Source organism: Magnolia sinica, chromosome 2 (assembly GCF_029962835.1).
Source record: "Magnolia sinica isolate HGM2019 chromosome 2, MsV1, whole genome shotgun sequence".
NCBI lineage: Eukaryota > Viridiplantae > Streptophyta > Magnoliopsida > Magnoliales > Magnoliaceae > Magnolia > Magnolia sinica.
This window is the reverse complement of record NC_080574.1, coordinates 33,424,782-33,431,160: the sequence shown is the minus strand read 5'-3', so window position 1 is coordinate 33,431,160 and position 6,379 is coordinate 33,424,782. Positions and strand designations below refer to the sequence as shown.

At 34.6% G+C, this 6,379-nt stretch overlaps 1 non-coding gene across 1 annotated transcript; it reads right to left on the bottom strand.

Annotated features, from left to right (window-relative positions):
• Positions 1-402: 402 nt before the first annotated feature.
• Positions 403-484, bottom strand: TRNAS-AGA (transfer RNA serine (anticodon AGA)). The gene has a single exon. It is a non-coding gene; the product is annotated as a tRNA-Ser (tRNA).
• Between the last annotated feature and the right edge of the window lie 5,895 nt (positions 485-6,379).

The following is a 6,379-nucleotide window of genomic DNA, read 5'->3' as shown; positions in this document are numbered from 1 at the left end:
ACGTGGGCTTGCGTACGGTTCATCAAAAGGAGTTCCTTTTCTGTCCCTCGCGAGTCGCGACTCATGCTAACCAGCATGTTTCACTTATTTCTGGCCATCGATAGAGATCATCCAACAATAGGATCCGTCAATATTCTGAGAGCTCTCTTAGAGAATCCATGGCAAGAAATTTACATGGAACGGAAGGTTTTGACCACGTATTTAAATGGTTGAATGAGGACAGTTAAAAATTAGATTTTCAATGGTTCAGATTCAATTACTAGTAACCGATGGTCTGGTGGTCATCATCTCAACGATATTATTTAACCATGATCAGTTAAAAACAAATCTAAGAGATTGGTTTTGTTGGCCACCTAGAGGTTTTTCTGAATGGACAGTTGCCTAAAAAAAGCAACGGTGGAACGTGGACGGCAGGATTCGAACCTGCGCGGGCAAAGCCCACATGATTTCTAGTCATGCCCGATAACCACTCCGGCACGTCCACTCAATCATGTCTTTAAACCTTCATTATCTTTGAAGTCTATGTTCCATGAAGACTGGGCAAGCTTTGCTCAGCTGATATGTAAGTTGCTATTGGTCGGTGTTACATTGACCTGACCATGGGGTATGTGTTTAATCCATGCGGTTCATCCATTTTACCGGCTTATTTTAGGACTTGAGCCCAAATATTAATCTATATCTTAGGTGGACTGCGCCATAGGAAATAGTGTTTGATCAAATGCCCACCATTGAAAACTTCTTGAGGCCTCAGAAGTTTTGGATGAAGCTATTATTTACATATCTCCTTCATTCAGGTCTGCGGGATCTAATCAACAGGTTGGATGGCAAACAAACATTATAGTGGGCCTTATATTTAATGGTAGGTGTTCAATCACCACTATTTTCTTATGTGTTCACCTGAGATTGTCAAAATGAATGGATGGTGTGGATAAAACACATATATCATGGTGAGTCCCATAATGCAGTGACCAATAGCGATGTTGCTACTGATAAGGTTAGCATGCAATCCGGGTTCATGTATTGTGATTTGATGAGGGGCATGGTTCCACTGTAAATGGGAACTCTTGGATCCTCTACATTAAACAACCTTAAAACTTTGCGTGCTTAACATAGAAGACAACAACGGTCCAAAGTTGGTGGAAGAAGGCTTAATTTATGAGTTTTCAATAGATGGACTTTGTAGGTGTATGATCTACACAAGTGAAGGTATTCAGTCACAGTGATGTTTATAACCACTGACTTCAGTATTGTTACCGGGTAATGTTTCATACTTTCGTGATAGAGATACATATCACTGCATGGAATATATCAATAGTATAACTGTATATAAAAAAGTATTGAAAATTTGGTTAAATTTATTAAAATTATGTTAAAATTTGTTTAAAATATCAATACACACTTTAAAATCAAAACATCAAAAAAATTACAAATAGTTGGCTTTTTTTTTTTATTATCTAACTAAATTGATTCAAGTATATTCAAAGTCTATTAATATAATTTATAAATATAAAAAAATATATATAAAACACAAGCATTACATTTAAAAGTAATAAAAATAGAAAACTATAAATATACATGTGAATAATATATGTGATTATGGCTTAGATCCATATAGAATTTTTTTGGTAGCTCAAAATCATAATTTCTATCTCAATGATGTTGGGTTGGTACTACTGCTTGATAATCTATTCATATAATTTATAAATATAAATAAACATGTATAAAAACAGAAGTCATACAGTCAAAAGTAAAAGAAGTAAAAATTATTAGAACTATATTTGTGAGTAAATGTAAAGTTGTGGCTCAAACTCATATAGAAATGCAATTTGACTCGAGATCATCATTTCTATCTCAACAGGCCTACTAATGGTATTACTATTTCACAAACCAACTATATTATGCCCATCCCATATTAGAATGATACCAATGATGATACTCTCTAATATAACATTGATACTCACCTTCTTTGATTTGAAAAGTTTTCAAAAAATTTTGAATTTTCTTTAATTTTTTATAAATCATTCCATTTTACTAAACTTTCAAAATAGTATACGTGATGATGATTCCATCAAACACTCTTGAATACTCTAAAATTGAGGTCAATCAACGGCTAACAAAAGAAAATTTTGAAAAATATATCTAAATAATTTAAATTATTTTTTAAAAAAAATATATCTAAATTATAAAAAATCACTAGATTATGTTATATACATGTTTGATTTTATATTTAGACATAAAGATTGCAACTAATTTGTGAGAAATTGAAATTTTTTTCTTTTTCAATTTTTTGTAATTCAATCTCTCTTCTCCAAATATCAAAATTGAAGTCTCAAATTTATAATTTTTCATGCAAAACATGAAAAATCATGAATTTATAACAATTTAATATTAATTTAATATATATAATTTATATTAAAGAATAAATCAAATATAAAAAACACTCGTCAAATTGAACATGTGAAATATATCAGCACTACATATACATATCATATTTGCATGATTAGAATACAGGATATATCATAAAATATATCTACTGATACTACAAACATTGACTACTCAGAGCGAACATAACAACCATTGTGGCCCTTGTAGCTGCAAGAAGCAAGAAAATGTAACATGTTCATATTGCTTACTTTGAGTCATTTTTCAGAATGGGTGTTGTTTCACCCCATTATTATCATGCCAATTATATAACCAGTTTTGTATGCCATGATTGAAGTTGGAGCTAATTGAAACTATGTTATGAGTGGAAGGTGCGTTGTAGTTCACCACCATTTTCGAAATGGTAGGTAGTCATTCTTCCTAGACATTGTTTGTTCCGGATTTTATTTGATTCCTCTCCATTCCTTGGATGTGGATCGGTGAGATCGATCCCGGAAGTACTGCCATGTAGAAAACGAGCTCATTTTGAAGAATACTGGGCCTGCTCATGATTGGAGATTACTCATCCAAATCCACTAAGACCCACGTTAAGCCGACAACACAAGTCTTGCATTGTTTGTTAGACTTGGCCCAGCTTGTTCAGGTCTGCTTGGACTTGGTTGAGTTCAACTTCAACGTCATGACTCAGCTTTATAATTAAAGGTATTTACGAAAATCCACCTACTTTTGGTCTATTTTCGAAAATACATATCCTTTTGAGGTATTTTAATTGAGTCGCCTACCTTTCATGCACCGTTATGGTATAACCACATGCCATCGTATGCTGTGAGGATTACATACACTTTTACAAACTAAACTAGGAAGGGCTTTTTGGGTCAGGAGTTTTGAATCTAGGTGGGGCCACCATGATGTTTATGTGAAATCCACCTAGTTTATATGTTTTGCTTGCTTTTTTCATAGCATGACCCCAAAAATGAGGCAGATCCAAAACTCAAGTGGGCTACATTATAGAAAATATATAGCGGAGATTATCGGGCTGCCATTGAAACATTTGAGCAGTAACAAAAGATTTGGATCAGGCTAATATTTATTTCTTTCAGTCATCCCAATGGTAATGACCTTCTGAACAATTGGACTGCTTTATGAATGGTTTGGATTACATTTAAACACCAGGTAGAGTCTACAAAGGTTTGAACAATAGGCAACCCTTTCTCCACTTTCCAACTGTGTGACTCATTAAGCTTCATATCCTATCGACCTTTTTTTTTAATCATCTCATGGCTTAAAATTACCTGCCAAAATGGATGGATGAAGCAGATTTCTCATAAATTTCATGGTGGGCCCCACGTGCCATGGAGCAATCATGTACAGGCTGGTAGGCAACAAAGAGAGGGAACATATTAGGTGAGACCTCAGACGATGTATGTATTCTATATCCACACCGTTCATTCACTTTTCTAGACCATTTCAACGCATTATCCAAAAAATGAAGCACTTCTAATTATCAGGTGGACCGTACCAGAATAAAATATTGGTGATCAGTTGGACCATATCATAAAAATAGTGGTGATCGACCATTAATGGGCCACAAAAGTTTTGGATCAAGCTGATATTTGTTATTTCCCTTCATATAAGCTTATATGACCTTATCAACAGATTGGATGACAAATAAACACGATGGAAACATTAAGATGCTCTTTAATTAGTTTTTAATGGTTGAAAGTTCAATCACCACTCTTTCTTATGGTATGGTCCACCTGATAATTGGATCTCCTTCATTTTTTGGGATCTTACCCTAAAATTAGCTGTCAAAATGGATGACTGTGTGGATTTAAGTTACATACATTACAGTGGACTCCACAATTAGGGATGCATATGAACATACGGTGGAGCTTGCAAAGGTTTGAACGGTAACCAAACCCTTTTCCACTGGTTCCCGCCGTGTAGCCCACTTGAGCACCATATTCCCCGGATTTTTTTTTTATTTTTTATTGTTAAACTTATGTCTTAAAATGAACTATAAAAACTGATGGATGGAGTGAATTTCTCGCAAACATCATGATGGGCCCATGGGACTCACCTTGATGTATTTGAATTATATCCACACCGTCCATCCATTTTGAAAACTCATTTTAAGTCTAAGTCCATGGAATGAAGCAGGTCCAAATCTCAGGTGGACCATAATACAAAAAACAATGGTATTCAATCATTAAAAGCTTTTCATGGGCCGTAAAAGTTTGGATCAAGACGATATTTGCGTTGTCTATTCATCTAGGTCTTGTGACCTTGACAAATAAACATTATTATGGTGGGGATTCAATCATGACCGCAATTCTTATTATGTATTCACTCAAAAAATCAGCAAGATCTGAGCCAAATGTGGCCCACAACAGTAAAACCAAATTTGGATGATGAACACTGTTGAAACCTTCCTAAGTACACAGGTGATCCGTCCGTGAAATGGCCTTACAAAACAAATGGACGGCATGGGTAACTTTGTATGCTAAAGGTGAGCTCTAAATGTACCGAAGAAAGCAAACACAAAAAAAAAAAGGTTCTAACTGTGAGTAAAACTGGTAGAGGGTTAAAATAGTTTTCGGAAGACCTTAAGGGTGCATGCATTTAAGGTCTAACTGTGAGTATAATTGGTAGCAGGGGTAAAATAGTTTTTCGAAGACCTTAAGGGTGCATTTCTATGAGGAATCCTTAGTCAAAGTCAAATATATTATTTTTTCATCGTATTTTTAAATAATAGGCGTGTATTCTTAAATATTTCTAAATGACACATGCATTCGAAAATAGATTTTTTTTTTTAAAAAAAAGACAGGTTATCGTAATTAACTCTTAAAAATATAACCATATCGGATTCACCCCTTGATTTTGGCGGGTCCATAATTTGCTAGCCGAATCTTCAATGCATGCTCAACACAAGATATACGCTACACTTGTTCACTGGTATAGACTATTGAACATGGTCCACCAAGGGAACCAGACATACCTAAAAAAAAGATTGGATCATTAAAGTATGCATCCTAGCACTAGTCATTAAGACATTCCGGTGATGGGATAATATTTGTTGTTTTAGGGGAATTATTTGTTACTCTTGCTATAGATGACACTTACAAAATACATATGTTCTTACAAATGGTACATGTGGTTTATATGTATGCACCACGTGGCAACGAAATTTCAATAAAAGACAAATGGACTATCTTTTCAGCAATTCTGATAGCTAGATTTGATCAAATTTTAAAAGTTATGAGTAGTCCTAAAAGAATAAAATTTTCTCGTTATTGTCATCTGATGCGTGTCATACATCTGACTCACATGGTTTGGTTGAATACTCACCTCGGTGGCCTTATAGTTGATAATTGATAACAATCGAAATGCGGTTTTGGCTGGTAATATATTCATCGGGTGCACCATGGTGTTATACAGAAGAAAGTCTCATGGCCAAATCTGCTCAAGGAGTGATGAAGCAAGGTAAAGGCAACGGCACCTTGATCATTTTTCATGGCTCATAACACATGTTTGAGCATACCTAATGGACTTAGAACATTCGCGCAACCAATAACCATCCCACGACATAAGTGGCTACAAAGATAGGTATTTCCACATCAACAAACATAATGAGTAATTACGAAGATCTCTCTCAATCTACAGCCTAAAATTTCTATTTATAGGATGGGGATTGAAGAGCTTTGGGCCCTTGCCAATCCAACATAACGCAACTTTATAGCACAACACGATTGATTCTAGTTTAGCTCTTAGCTCAATTCTTAGGGTAATCCATTCATTCATGTTGCTCCACTTAAATGGCCCTAACTTAAGAGTAATATTATTCTCTTCTACATCTATGCCACTATATTAAGGAAGACTTTTTTCCTTCCTTTTTTTTTAAAAATAAAAATAAAAATAAAAATAAAAGTATAATTTACTTTGTCTACACACAAGTAAGTTGACAAAGGAAGACCTTAGTTTTGGTACTTTGCCATCT